The following is a 15136-nucleotide window of genomic DNA, read 5'->3' as shown; positions in this document are numbered from 1 at the left end:
GCCGGGCAATTCCTGGTGGGGCCGCTTCTCTGAAGTTGGGGAAAGCCTCCGGCACCAGTGGGCTTCTGGCCATTGGTACCCCAGCTGGTGCGGCCCCTCTGAGGCGATGGCCTGCAGGGGTCTGGGCCTCCGCCCCTGACGGAGGAGCTGGGTGTCTGGCAGGCTGGGGCCCAGTGAGGGGCTGTGCCTGAAGGTGTCACGGGCAGCAGACGCGCAGGTCTCAGTCAGCGCCCCTTCAGGGCCGGGACAGATGTGCAGGGCTTGCACCCTGGTGCTTCAGCCACAGAGTCTTGACCCCAGATGGCAGCTGAAACGGGCCATGACCCGCCTCAGGACGGGCTTGGTCCCCAACAAGACACTGGTACCCCTGAGTCCAGCCCAGCCCACAGCCTTGTGTACCCAGCTCCCCCCCAAAACACGTCACTGGAGCAACAAAAACCGCTCAACCTGAAAATAAAGAGAAAATGATTTTCATAAATGAACAGAGCATAACAATATCAAGTGGCTTAACATACAGCTTATTGGCGCCTCAGAAATCGAGCAGAAAGACATTGGGGCAGAAAAAATTTGAAGGCACAAAGGCCAGATTTCTTAAGCTTGATGAAAAACATAAATGTACAAACCCAAGAAGCCTGGCAGGGTAATACCGAGGCCATGCTCCATAGGCCCCAAATTAACCAATTATTGTAATCAATCAACCGAATAATTAATTATGCTAATTGTTTAAATTATGGTAAGATTCAGGTTTGACTTTTCCAAGCCAAGTAACTGCAGTTCCATTTTTTCTGAGCTGTTGACACAGGCACGTGATGAATTGACATATACTGTTTCCTGTTTGGCTAGTGAACTGTCCGAAGCTTCCCCCTTGGCTAATACCACTGGCTGCAGAGTTATATAGATTTTCGCTGTAATTGTAGAGTTTGCAGTAGTCAGGTCCCTTCCAACAAAGTTCAAGTACTGTTTTTCTTGATGTTTCCTCCAGTGAAGGATGTTTCCTCCGGCTTCTGCTCCATGGGGCGCCTGGTCTTCCGGAGTGCGCTGGGGCACAGAGCTTTGGGAGCCTGAGGGGAAGAGGCTTTGAATCCTGCATCCGTGCCTGACAGCGGACCGAGTCGTGATCACTCAGGACAAAGACCGGCAGGGCGTCTCCTCGGGAGGCAGGGATGCGCCGGGCTCCTGATGAGCGGCGCCTCTGTCTGGTGTCGGGGTCAGGGAGTGACGAGAGCGCTTCTGTGGAAACAGAGGAGGAGCAAAGCTCAGTCACTGGAGCAGATCACAAACCCGGTTTCCCGGTCTGAGAGCGGCAGGTGGCAGACCTCCTGCATCTGAGCTTGAAGCCCCGCTCCACGGCGGGATGGACGTGGCCCCCGGCGGGTTCTCCTGTGTCTGAGCTCAGAGCCCCGCTCCACGGCGGGATGGACGTGGCCCCCGGCGGGTTCTCCTGTGTCTGAGCTCAGAGCCCCGCTCCACAGTGGGATGGACGTGGCCCCCCGCAAGTTCTCCTGTGTCTGAGCTCAGAGCCCCGCTCCACGGCAGGATGGACGTGGCCCCCGGCAGACCTCCTGTGTCTGAGCTCCAAGCCCCGCTCCACAGTGGGATGGACGTGGCCCCCAGTGGGTTCTCCTGCTGCAGCTCGCCGTCTCCAACAGAATCACGGCGGTCCTCACGCCCTGAGAGGCCCGCCCAGAGTAGGTGGGAGGCTTACCTCACGGTGTCAGCTCCCGCGTGTGGAGAGGGGCGGTCAGGTTCTCAGCGACTCCAAGCCGGAGACGTGGAAGGGCTGCTGCGAACAGTGGTTTGGAGAGCCATGGGCAGACATTTGGGGGAACATCTGGGATGTGGGGCTCGGTCCAGTTTGCAGGGAGATGACAAAACCTCAGCGACGGCCAGTGGACTGGGTCTGGTAACAGGCATACAACCGTTTTCTACTGAAACACAGTTTTCAGTAAAACCAGAACCCATTTTCACCAAGGATAATCACAGTGAGACTAATTTGTTTGCAAAATAGGTCTCGTCTCATTGAACTTGGCCCAATTATTGATACAAGTGCAGCAAGAACAGTGATTCTTTGCATAACCTCAACTCGACAGGAGCTTTAGTAGCACCAAGGAGCGTTACTGGGTCTGTGAAGGCAGTGATGAGAAATCTCAGATCAGACAATTAAAAGCCTCTCCAGGGACTCCCCTGGCGGCCCAGGGGATGAGACTCCTCGCTTCCACTGCGGGTGGGACAGGTTTCATCCCTGGTTGGGGAACTTAAGACCCTTCATGTTGTGTGGTGCAGCCAGAAAAATAAAACATAGAAAAATAAAAACCTGTCCAGGTTAGGAAACCAAGGCAAGAACCTACCCAATTGTCTCCTTTATTATAAGGAGAACAAATTTTTATTTAATTTATATAAATCTCTATATTGCCATGAACATCAGAATATTCAGTAAGAGTTTCTGAATTCTGGAAGGATCAGGCGGGGAGGGGTTCCCCTGGTGGCTCAGAGGTAGAGAATCTGCCTGCCAAACGCAGGATCCATCCCTGGGTTGGGAAAGTCCCCTGGAGGAGGAAAGGACAACCCACTCCAGTGTTCTTGCCTGGAGAATCCCATGGACATTGGAGCCTGGCGATCTACGGTCCATGGGGCAGCAGAGACTCAGACACAACTGAGAGACTGAGCATGCAGTCAGGGAGAGAGAGAGATGTCTCATTGCTTTTTATACAAAAGTGTGCTTTACCAAACTGCTGTAAGTTACAGATGAAAACAAAAAGAGAAAAGAGATGCCGCAGATCTGGAGGACTAAACATCAAAGACCCTACAGCGTGTCAAAGAAAAAGTTATAAAAATTATAATCGTCCTTATCAGTTCATTCAACTAATTCCTTTTTAAAAAACATTTGGCTGCATCGGGTCTTCGTTGCGGCAGGTGGGTGCTTTAGCTGCGGCGCGTGTACTCCTAGTTGAGGTGTGGACAATCTAGTTCCCTGACCAGGGATCGAACACGCCGCCACCCCCACCCCACTGTGGGAGCCCGACGTCTCAGTCACTGCACCACCAGGGAAGTTCCAGGTAATCAGTTCTTGTTTTGCTCAATCTGAGGCTGGCTGTTTTATGAATCAGTTTCCCCTTAAGAGCTTTAGCAATTCTAAGCCCAAAGGCATGGCCTGTAAAGTTACCAGAAGCCTGTGTTCTACAGGACTTGTCAGGATTCTTTGTGAATAGCCTTGCGGGTAAAGCACTGTTTCCTGCTGCTGATTAGAAACACTTTCAGAGAAAAAACAAGAGTAAAATAGTAACTGTGAACAACAAAAGCTGTAAAAGCAGGGTGGTTAAGAATCTAGTGAGAGTTCACTGTAAAGAAAATCATGTGATTGGCAAGTAAATGTGGTTATTTCTGTGACATACTTCATATTTTAAAATAATAATTGGAAATATGACTGATTACATGGACAATAAGGACATTAACAAGTTTTTAGGAATTCTGTATTTTCCTTCGGAATATTAGTAACTGTGGCTCAGATGGTAAATAATCTGCCTATAATGCAGGAGACCCAGGTTCAATCACTGGGTCGGCAAGATCCCCTAGAGAAGGAAATAACAACTCATTCCAGTTTTTGTGCCTGGGAAATCCCATGGAGAGAGGAGCCTCACGGGCTATAGTCCATGGGGTTGCAAAAGAGTTGGACATGATCGAGTGTCTGACCACACATATCACTTAAAGCTTTCTTTCATGTGAGGTTTATTCCTGGGCATTTGATCTATGTTATTGCTGTCACTGTGCTTACTATAGACAGGGTGATTTCCCCATTTTCTCCTGACTGGCCATTTTTTAATAGAAAGTCTGTGGATTGTTACAATCAGCGCTGCGGCTGGCCTTGTGGAACCCCCTTATTTGTAACCGTGCCCCTGGAGTGTGCAGGTATGGAACCACACCACCCTGAAATACCAGTGATTCTTACCTCTTTCCTCGTGTTGACACCTCTTATTCCTTCCCTTTGTCAAATGATGTCAAGGTGGTGAGGAACATCCCATTTAGTCCAGTATCCTAGAGAATCCCATGGACAGAGGAGGAGCCTGGCGGGCTACAGTCCGTGGGGTCGCAAAGAGTCGGACACGACTGAGCGACCAACACTTTGATTTTCACTTTTTCACTCCATGCCAATATAACTTAAAGAAGGTTATTAATCATTGTTTCTACTGGACAATGTTCTCCTTGTCATTTAACAGATCAAATCAGCCTCATTAGTTCAATATCCTCTCTATAAGGAGAAAGAACAAATCTGAGATTTTCCAGACACTCTGGAAAATCCCAAAGATAATTTGAGGCCAAAGAGACTCCATTTAGAATTTGATTTGGGGAAGTTTGTTAAAATGTTAGTTGCTCACTCGTCCAACTCTTTGCGACCCATGGACTGTAGCCCTCCAGGCCTCTCTGTCCATGGAATTTTCCAGGCAAGAAAACTGGAGTGGGTTGCCATTTTCTCCTCCAGGGGGGTCTTCCCAACCCAGGGATTGAACCTGGGTCTCCTGCATTGCAGGCAGACTCTTCACCATCTGAGCCACCTTAACATGGGAACATGGAATGTAAACCGGTGCAGCCTCTGTGGAAACAGTGCGGAAATCCCTCAACAAACTGAAAGCAGGGTGCATGTGACCCAGCAGCCCCACTGCTGGGAGTTTATGTTGATTTATGTGACGAGGTGACTCTGGGAAGGTCCCCGAGGCTGGGGGCCGGTTTCCAGGGAACCCACCAGGAACAGAGATGGACAGCAAGACATCCACAGTGCCATAGGGCTGCTGGAGGGGGTGCGGAACCCCCCACTCCTCACACAGTGAATCCTTGCAGGTTTGGGAGCTCTTTTACTAAAATCTTGAAATAAACTTGAATTAGGACCTCGGCCACTCCAAAGCTCTCCTTCCCCCAAACGTGGGATCGCTGTGCGGTTGGTTGAATGTTGTCCCAAAGAAGGAGTGTCCGCATCCTGGCCCCTGGTCCCCGTGGATGTGACTTTATGGACATGACAAATGCGATTCACGGCCTGGAGATAAGATCGTCCTGGGTTTAGGGTGGACGTCCCTCCTGAGGGACTGGCCACTGGAGTCCTCCTGAGAGGAAGGGGAGGGGGATCTGAGACAGAGATGAGGTAGGGCGGGCGTCCCATGACGACAGGGGAGGCAGGGGGGATGTGGTCACCGGGCGGGGACGCCCGGGGCCCCGGGGGCTGGGGGAGGCGGGAAGGAGCCTCCTGGAGCCTCAGTGGGGTCAGGGCCTCGTGTGCACTTCTGCCTGGGAGGCTGTCAGCTTGTGCTGGTCTGCGGGGCAGCCCCGGGAGGCCGACGTGTGGACATCCGTCCCCCTGACCCATCTCCCTTCTGACCTGAGGCTCTGGGGTGTTCCCGGAGTCACCGCACCTGGGGAAGCGTGAGGGGTGGGCCTTGGGGCCACGTCCATTCAGAGGCGACTTTGTGCCCAGGAAGTGAAACCCAGCCTCCTCCCCGCCCCCCAAAGCCGTGAGGACCCTGGACACCCCCGACAGGGCAGAGGGAAGGATGGACCACTTGAACAGGCATCCGCAGAAGCCAGTGGGGCTCAGAGTCACTCGGGAGAGTGGCCTGAACAAAACTGACACACACAAAATGGGTAACAAAAAGCACTTATATTTCCCCCTTTCAGTCGCAGGCATCCACACACTTCATTCAGTCTCCACTTTGGGAGGGAGGTCGTTTAAATTTTAATTTCAGTCTCAGGACAGAGGGCTGCTGCTCTACTTTTTTTCTTGAAAAAGATTGGGAGCGCCTCACCAAGAGAAAAGCCATGCTCTTCATCAATAATGGACTGCAGGCAAACCACTGATGCTGAATTTTTCAAGCTCTTGTGAATATTTCAGTGAATAATGAGAGACCCTCAGATGCCCATGCCTGGGCCATCGGGGGCCTGGCCGCCCTCTCCCTGGCCCTCTCAATGCCGTTTGTTTAAAACTAAGGCCAGAGTTGGTTTCATCCCCCAATTCACTGAAGAAAGACACGGGTGCGGAAGGTGACGCCAGACAGCCGACTGTCACATGAGCACACTTCGGCCGTCCTCAGAGGACAGGGCGACGAGGCAGGCCTTGGGCTGGTGCAGCTGCGGGGCGCGGGCCGCAGCTTCCACCTCCCCAAGTGGTCGGAGGGGCCTGGTGGAAACTGGTGCCTCCCGCCTCCCCCGGCCGGGCCACCGTCCTGCACGTGAGTCCAAACACCGTCCCCAGCCCTGCTGCCAGGAGTCAACCGTCTGTTTCCAGAATAAAACTGAGTGCACTTGGCCAGCTCTTAAACACGGGCACACACCCCTCCCTGTTGACATTATTATTGGAGTTACCCGTGACTTACAACCTAACTCGTAATTCCCTGGTGGCTTAGATGGTAAAGCGTCTGCCTACAATGCAGGAGACCTGGGTTCAATCCCTGCTTTGGGAAGATCTCCTGGAGAAGGAAATGGCAACCCACTCCAGTATTCTTGCCTGGAAAATCCCATGGACGGAGAAGCCTGGTAGGCTACAGTCCATGGGGTCGCAAAGAGTTGGACACGACTGAACGACTTTACTTTACTTTCTTTTCTTTCTTTACAACCTAACTCATCAGTTTTCCTACTCCAGGGGATCCTCCTGACCCAGGGATGGAACCCGAGTCTCCTGCATTGGCAGTCAGATTCTTTACTGTCTAAGTCACCTGGAAGCCCTTCAGTTACTTCAGGGAGGATTGACATCTTTGTAATACTGGGTCTTTCCATCCAAGAATACGGCGGTTCTTTGTTTATTTCCAGCCTTCTTTTTGGATCTTCAGTGGCATTTAAGGGCTTCCTCGGTGGTCCTAGGTAAGCAAGTGTTAGTTACCCAGTTGTGTCCGACTCTTTGCGACCCCATGGACTGTAGCCCACCAGGCTCCTCTGTCCACAGAATTCTCCAGGCAAGAATACTGGAATGGGTGGCCGTTCCCTTCCCCGGGTGTAAGCCCATTCCCTTCCTGACCCAGGTGGTAAAGAATCCGCCTGCCAATGCAGGAGACAGAGAAGTAAAGAGATGTGGGTTTGATCCCTGGGTCGGGAAATCCCTGGAGGAAGAAATGACAGCCTTCCTGCCTGGAGAATCCCCATGGACAGAGGAGCCTGGCGGGCCACAGTCCCTGGGGTCACATAGAGTCAGACACGACTGAGGGTCTGAGCACACATAGCATGTAAAGTTTTCTTTGGGAATGTCTTCCCTCTTTCATCTACCTAATGTAAATGTATAAAATGTAACAGATAACATTCCATCTATGTTATCGTGCTTACTGTAAACCGGGTCATTTCCCCATTTTCTCCTAACTGGCCGTTTTCTAATAGGAAGTCTATGGATTGTTACAATCAACTTTGCAGCTGGCCTTGTGGAACCCTCTTATTTCTAACAGTGTCCCTGGAGTGTGCAGGTATAAAACCACGCCACTCTGAAAGAGCAGTGATTTTTACCTTTTTTCTCATTTTGACCGCTTCTTCCTTCCTTTTGACAAATTACGTCAAGGTGGTGTAGAACTCTGTCGTGTTCTGACTTAATCACTGTAATATCCCCCGTTAAGCAGGATGCTTCCCTGATAGCTCAGTTGGTGAAGAATCCGCCTGCGATGCAGGCAACCTGGGTTCAGTCCCTGGGTTGGGAAGATCCGCTGGAGAAGGGAACGGCTACCTGGAGAAGGGAAAGGCTACCCACACCAGTATTCTGGCCTGGAGAATTCCATGGACTGTATAGTTCATGGGGTCCCAAAAGTTGGACACGACTGAGTGACTTTCACTCACATATCAAGCAGGATCTTGGAAAATGCTCATTTCTACATAATTTATTTAGGGATGCCTTTTACACATCTATGGAAATAGTTATATTTTTTTCTGTTTGAGCTGGTAATATGCTGATTGAGAAGAATAGATTTCCCAGTGTTAAACCATCACTGAATTCCTAGGATGATCCTACCAGCTCACGATTCAGTATTCTTTACGTGTTACTGCATTCTACTAATATTTTATTTAAGATTTTTACATTGACATTCATAAACAAGACTCGTTTGTAGTTCTTACATTTGTTCTCCCTTTGTCGAAATTGAATATCAATATTGTTCTGCCTTCATAAATATTGTCTGTAAGCTTTCCTTCTTCCGTACTCTGAAACTGTTTAAATAGCATTAATTATTGATTCTGTTTAAAGCAGTTAGCATCTTTGTAATACTGAATCTTTCTATCCAAGAATATGGCAGTTCCTTCTCTTTTTTTCTAATCTTCTGGAAGTAGTGACAGAGTTACGCTTTCCTAGAAGATTCTGCACACTGTCTCTGTGAAATTGGCTAATTTTAGGAGTGGATAGTTCTTTAATAGCTTCCACTATTTCCTCTACAGCAACTTGTCCATTGAGATACCTTCTCTCTTCTGGGATAGATTGTATACTTTACATTTTTTTAGAAAAACATCCATAAAGCAAAGTACTCTCTTAGGATTTTAAATTTTAAGTCTCTATGTGGTTTATCCTTCATTTATTATTTTGTGTATTTGTGCTTCCTCAATTTTTCTTAATTAGTGAAAGGCTAGCGATGTGTTGAATTTAGCTATCACTGCTTTGGTTCTTCTGTTTTCTAATTATTGTCTATTATTATCTTAATTATTTCCTTGCATTTTTCCTAGGTCATTCTTTTCTAAAACTTGGGTTGGAAGGCTAATATTATGCTTGGTTTATAATCACAAGCATTTATTTTATTTTTAAGCACTGTCTTTGGCAAGAGGGTGCACGACTTCCCCTCTGGTTAATTTGAAATACTCTATTTGACAGATTTAAGTTGTGATTTCTTCTTGAATCTGACAATTGTTTAAAGTACGTGTGCATGCTAAGTCGCTTCAGTTGTGTCCGACTCTTTGAGACCCCATGGGCCTCCAGGCTTGTCTGTCCATGAGATTCCCAGGCAAGCACACTGGAGTGGGTGGCCATTTCCTTCTCCAGGGGACCTTCCCGACCCAAGGATGGAACCTGCATCTCCTACCTCCCTTGCATTGGCAGATGGGTTCTTTACAGTGCCCCCTGGGAAGCCCCTAGAACGGCTGAATTCTAGGTGTGCTTTGTCTTATGATCAGACAGTTGTCTCTACTGTTTCTACTTCGGGAGACTATATTGAGGGATTTTTGGTAACCCAATTCATGATCAATAATTGAATGTTCCCTGGGTACTTGAAAAAAAAGTTGATTCTCTGTTTTCAGCAGGATATATATATTACAGCTAGATATCTGAATCTGAGGACTCATTAATATATAAAATCTTACATTTGTCTGCTTGATATGTCCTTAACTGAGGCAGAATTAAAGTCTCCCATATTAATGTTTCTCTTCTTTCTCGATCGGTCTTTTCAGATTTGATGCTGAGCTTGGCTGGTCCCGGATGCCGTCTCCACGTCCTCCTCCTTCTCCGGCTCTGTCTCCGGCCTTTCCTCTCCGGTCTGTGTCTCGGCTTTTCCGTTCAGCCTTCCCAGGCCCCCTAACTGTGTGCCGCTTTCAACAGCGAGCAACTAGCTTTGCTTTGTGCTCCAATTTGAGTCTTTTTCATTCAATTGGAGGGTTTGGTCTCTTTATCTCTCTTGATATTAAATTGGTCTTATTACATATTTATATTTGCTTCTATTTTATTTCATTCATATCTTTATTTATATTCTAAAATTTTATGCAAAGCTTTCTGCTTTATTATTTTTTGTCTTCTTGCTTCAGCAAATCACCCGTGATGGCCCCACCTTGGTGCTGAGGGCTCCTCCTGACACGGAGGAGGGCGTGCTTGCCGGGGGCGGTCTCCTGGTTCCTGTGTGACCATGGTGTTCCGGGTGTATTCCACTCCATCGACCCCGGGCCTTCCTGTCCACCAGTCAAACTTCATGAGTAACATCTTCCTTAATTTACCAAGGGTCTGTTCTACACATTTAAATATGCTTCTAGATACATCAATTTTAAATGATTTTTTAAAAGCAGGTTTCTACCTCCTTTCCCTCCCCTCCCTTCACAACTCTCCTCTAAAATGATTTCTCTGTAACTCCTTAGCACTCACCTCTGTCCCGCGGCCCTAAGCCCCAGAGGCTTAGGGAGCCCAGGGAGGCCCAGGGAGCCCAGGCCCCCTGCTCTGGGCGAGACACTCCTACCCCCGCCAGTCTCCCATGACTAGAGACTTCTCCTGGGGTCTTCAGGAAGGGCTCTTAGGGCCACATTTCCTGAGTTTTTGCAGCAATTTGGGTGGTAGTTTGGCTGAACGTAAAATTCTCAGTTTGAAGCTTCTGAGTAAGGCTGCCAGGTAAAACATAAGATGTCTCATTAACTTTGAATTTTAGTAAATAACAAATACTATTTTTAGTACATACCCAAGTCATGCACTATTTGGTCAGTGCAGTATTTTATGAGACATATTCATATAAAAAAATGAACTTTTTATATGAAATTCCAGTGTAATTGGGTGTCCTCCTGTGTATGTCTGATTTTTGCTAAGTCTGCCAACTCAGTTCTAGATCAAGATAGAGGACTGGAGACACAAGCCCTCCCCCTCCTGTTAAGTCTGCACAGGTGACATCAGGGAGGCAGACCCCAGGACAGGGACAGGACAGAGGACAGGGCACATGGAGGGGGGAAGGGGACAGAGGGGGAGGGCACAGAGGGAGGGGGGGACATGGGAGACAGAGGGGGAGGGGCACGTGTCGGGAGCCGTTATGGGGTGTCCTGCCCGTGACGAGGTCATGAAGAAAATACCGGGCAGGCAAGGCCGTCTAGGATAAGGGACCCTCCATGTTGGCCTCGGCCTCTACCCCACCCTATATCCTCCCCCCTTTTCTGCTGTTGTTCTTGTTTGCCCTGCTGCAAATTCTTGTGTTGCCTGCCGAGAGCTCTCCTGCTCCTCTTTCACTGAATGAGGACCAACTTAAAACCGCAATTAATAAATCTCCTGGACGCTGGTACCCTATGAAGGGGCCAGGGATGAAGGAAATGCTTCAATTCAAACCCTTTTGCTGGCACTCTGGCTTGTTTGATAAATATGTGCTCCCATTGCACAAAATGCTCATGATTGTTCTAAACATCCTAAGCACAGTACGCTAACAAAAGAAACTATTAAGCATAGGTCCCTCCACGGGGTGAGAAAAGCCCCACAAATATTATAGCCACATATACGCCTAATAGAAAATAGTTTAGATAGAGATTAGCTGGTGACTTCTTGCAGGTAATTAACTTTTGGACTAAGAGCCTGTTTTGTGCCATATCTGCTGTTTTTGCAATCCTTTGCATTTCTGTTCTGTAAAAATGTAATCCTATCTAGTTCCCTTGGAGATGACACCTAATAGAAAGAAAATAGATTAACCACAAATAAGACAGGGTCGGCTACTGAAGTTGCTTTAAGTTGCACCAGGTGCAAGCCATAAATTGTCAACAGGCCTGAAAGCCAAAAGATATTATACATAGAGATTAATCATAAAAAAGGCCCTAATAGGCACAGAGCCCTTTGGGGGGTGAGGAAGCCCTATTAGAGAATACAAAAAACATTGTTTTAAAAGTGGTTATTAGATCACCGTTTGATTGATGTTAATGTGCTGAGGTTGTGCAGTGGAAACTATTGTTAATATAGTTGGAGATCTAGTAAAATAAGAGTTTAGCCCTATTGTAAAGGGCTTTATTGTAAAGAGTTTAGCCTTATTGTAAAAACAATAAGATAACTGTTAATTTTAACCAGGAGGCCTAAACAAGGGCTGCCTCTCCAGAGCCACAGAGTCTTTGTGTGTTAAACTTTTTAGATAAATTTAGCTGAGAATTTCTGCGAAAAGACTGACCTTTGTGTTAACAGGATTGTATTTCTACTATGTTACAACTTGCTGTACCATGAGACTGCCACTTTTCTGTTTTCTGCTAACCTCAAGGCCAGAAGATAATGTACAAAAAATCTATGGGAAAAGACTCTCGTAAACAAAAATATACAGAGCACACCTGGTTTCCGGAAGGACAAGCTGATAAAATGTTAAACTAAGTCTGTGTGCTTATCTGCCCCTTAGAAATGTACCAACCTAGGGTATAAAGGCTATGGTGAAAAATAAAACATCTGCCAGACTGCTGCATACTCCTAGTCTGGTCTCTTTCTTTCTTTGTCTCTCTCTCTCTTCCTAGCAGACTTGGCCCTATCAAGGCCGGTCCTACGTGTCTCTCTCTCGCCGACGCCGTTCATCCTGAGGGTTCCGCTGGATCCTGCTGGGGCTAGACCCCAGCAGGCATGGAGGGAAGGGGGGACATGGGAGACAGAGGGGGGAGGGGGCACAAGGGGGAGGGGGACAGGGGGGAGGGGGTGAGGGGACAGAAGGGGGAGGGGGACAGAGGAGGGGGGACGGAGGGACAGAAGGGGGAGGGGGACAGAGGGGGGAGGAGGATGTGGACAGAAGGGGGAGGGGGACAGAGGGGGGAGGGGGACAGAAGGGAGAGGGGGACAGAGGGAGGAGGGGGGTGGGGGGACAGAGTGGGGAGGGGTGGGGACAGACGGGGGAGGGGGACGGGGGAGGGGGACATGGGGGACAGCGGGGGTGGGGGACAGAGTGGGGAGGGGCACAGAGGGGGTAAGGGGAACAAAGAGGGGAGGGAGCAGGGGGCAGAGGGGGAGGGCCGGGCTCTGGAAAGGGGAGGTCAGGCCTCACGGGCACCCCTGAGTCCCCCCTGAGTCCCTCCTGAGCAGCGGGCTCCATGCTCGGCCTGGCCACACGGTTCCTTCTTGGGAAAAGATGCAGCCAAGGGCCCTGGCCCAAGACTGCAGGCAGCTGGCTGGCCAGGGGGCAGGTCAGGGGTAAGGATGGCCCTGGGGGACCACTGAGGAATGGGCTCGGCCAGAAGCAAAGGACGTGTGATCTCCTGGAGGCGCTGCCGGATCAGGGTGCGGGGCATGTGAACAGGAGCCCCAGGCCCCACCGATCTGAGGACGGGAATCTCCAGGGGGGCCCAGAAACTGTGGGGCCAGATTTATAACAAACCTTGGCCAGATCACACCTGAGGCTCAACTCTGACCCACAACCTCAGCATCCAGACCAAACCCGCCAGGACAGTCACCTTCCCCCATCCAGCTCTGACCCACCAGGAAGGTCACAGGCTCCCCAACTCATCTCGAGGGCGCAGCCTCCTGGGGCCCCCAAGCCCGTCCCACTGGGAGGCCTTTCACCCCCACGCTTGCCTTTAGGTCTCCTTCAAACCCCGGTGACCTGAACCTGCTTCATTGCACCCCGGGATCCACCCTCTGTGCCCACCTGGGGTCTCTGGTGACGTCCACGTCTAGGGGCCAGAGAAAGGAGGCACCTGTGCCCCCCTGGTTCCTGGGCTGAGGCTGCCTGGGTCCTACTGGCTGGTGATGGGGGCAGGGCAGGCAGCCAGTCCCTCCCAAATCCTGGCTACCCAGACTGGAGTGACCACTCTCGGGGGCCGATGAATGTCCTGGTGGGTTGGGGTCTGTGCAGGGCCCACGGAGCCAGCTGGGTCACTATTGCTGTACCTTTCTTTTTTTTTTTTTTTTTTTAAAAAAAGCAAAGTAATAACAACAACGAAATCTCTAAAGCAACTGATAATTGAATCAAGAAAAAAATCAAAGGAAAAGTCAACGTACAAAATTAGTTCTGGGAAGGGAAGACTAACCACAGACGCAGAAAATTATGGCTCCTCAATTGTGTCAGCAATTCTGTGCTAATGACCCAAAACCCTGGATGCAAGGAGCAGTTCTTGAGGAAGCCAAGGTCAAAGAGTCAGACATACAGTCAGACACACAAAGGCCCAAAAGCACAGAAGTGTGGTCCACATCATTCATCACTAAGGAAACGCAAGCTCAAACCACGACGAAATGCCATTTTGCACCTGCGAGAACAGTTAAAACCACAGACAGTAACACCAAGGGTCGCCCAATATCCAGGGAATTCTGGGGACCAGGCATCCTCCAGCCTTGGTGGACGTGAGAAGTGGGGCAGTCTTTTGGGAAAGAGTTTGCAGTTTTCGTGAAGCGAGTGTACACCCGCCCTGGACCTCGGCCTCCCGCTGCTCAGCTTTTGCCCCAAAGAGAGGAAAACACTCGTCCGAGGCACAGCAGCAGTGAGTGCGTGGTAACCTTGTTTATAACACCCGGACCTATATATACCACGAAGTCCTGCAGCAGCGATGCGACCACGTGTGCGCGAGTGAGCACCTCCAGGCCGCGTCAAGGAGCCAGACGACAGAGGTGACGACCCACGGTGCGGACGGCAGGCCACCTACACCCGGCCCATGTGGTGTAGGACCAGACGCAGCGAAGGCAGGGAAGCCCGGGGAGCGCAGAGACCTGGCAGAACCGGGGCGCACCGTGTTCTCAAAGGGGAGGCTGCAGCCACGTTATAGCTTCTGACGACAAGTGTTCGGGCTGACGTGTCGGGCGCCGTGGGGCAGTCTCGAGGACAGGGAGCCTCGGGAACGCAGGGCAGATGCCGCTCGGCCGGCGTGCTCTGCTCACACAGGAGCTAAAGCGGCAGGAAGCAAAAAACCTCCAACTTCCGTAAGAAACTACTGAGTCGCAGAAGAAAGACAGCTTCGGGGCAGAAGGTCTAGGAGGCAATCCTGGGAGACCTCACCGCTTGAGAAAACGCGCCCGACTTGGGATAGCAGGCAGCTGAGGGGGCTGACTCAACATCCGGCTCTGCCCTCGCCTGTCTGGGCGGCGGGAGCAGCTCCGGGGGCTCAGAGCTGGGAGGTCAGGGGTCGCCCTCTGGAAAGGCGAAGGCAGGCGGGCAGAGAAGTGACCTCAGGCGATGCTGTCTTTGTCCCGTGTGCCGCGCATCTGCACAGCTGCAGATCTGACGTGGAACCTGATTCACTGTCCCTGCCCGTCAGCGGGATCCCAGGTCCTCCAGCCTCAGACCTCAGGGGCATCCACCAGTCTCCTTGGCAATGGGCCAACGGGCACCCTACTCCCCACCAGCTAGTAGAGAATCAAGCTTCTACACCACATGTCAGAAATCATGGGATACAGCTAATAGAGTGCCCAGATGGAAATTCACCCTTTTCTACTTATATTAATTAACAAGAAAAGGTGAAAATAACAACTCTTGCACCCAATTCAAGAACTAAAAATACAGCTAAGTTAAGCAGACAG

General features: G+C 50.1%; 1 long non-coding RNA gene across 1 annotated transcript in view; it reads right to left on the bottom strand.

The window, feature by feature from the left end:
- Positions 1-515: 515 nt before the first annotated feature.
- The window catches only part of LOC133070545 (uncharacterized), a 32415-nt gene continuing 17794 nt past the window's right edge, over positions 516-15136 (bottom strand). The window contains exons 3-4 of the long non-coding RNA XR_009696177.1: positions 1706-1900; positions 516-1230 (exon numbers count right to left, since the gene is read on the bottom strand). This is a non-coding gene — a long non-coding RNA (uncharacterized LOC133070545). The remainder of the gene's footprint in view (positions 1231-1705; positions 1901-15136) is intronic.

This window comes from Dama dama, chromosome 15 (assembly GCF_033118175.1).
Source record: "Dama dama isolate Ldn47 chromosome 15, ASM3311817v1, whole genome shotgun sequence".
Lineage (NCBI taxonomy): Eukaryota > Metazoa > Chordata > Mammalia > Artiodactyla > Cervidae > Dama > Dama dama.
Note: the sequence above shows the minus strand (reverse complement) of the source record. Positions and strands in the feature narration are given on the sequence as shown.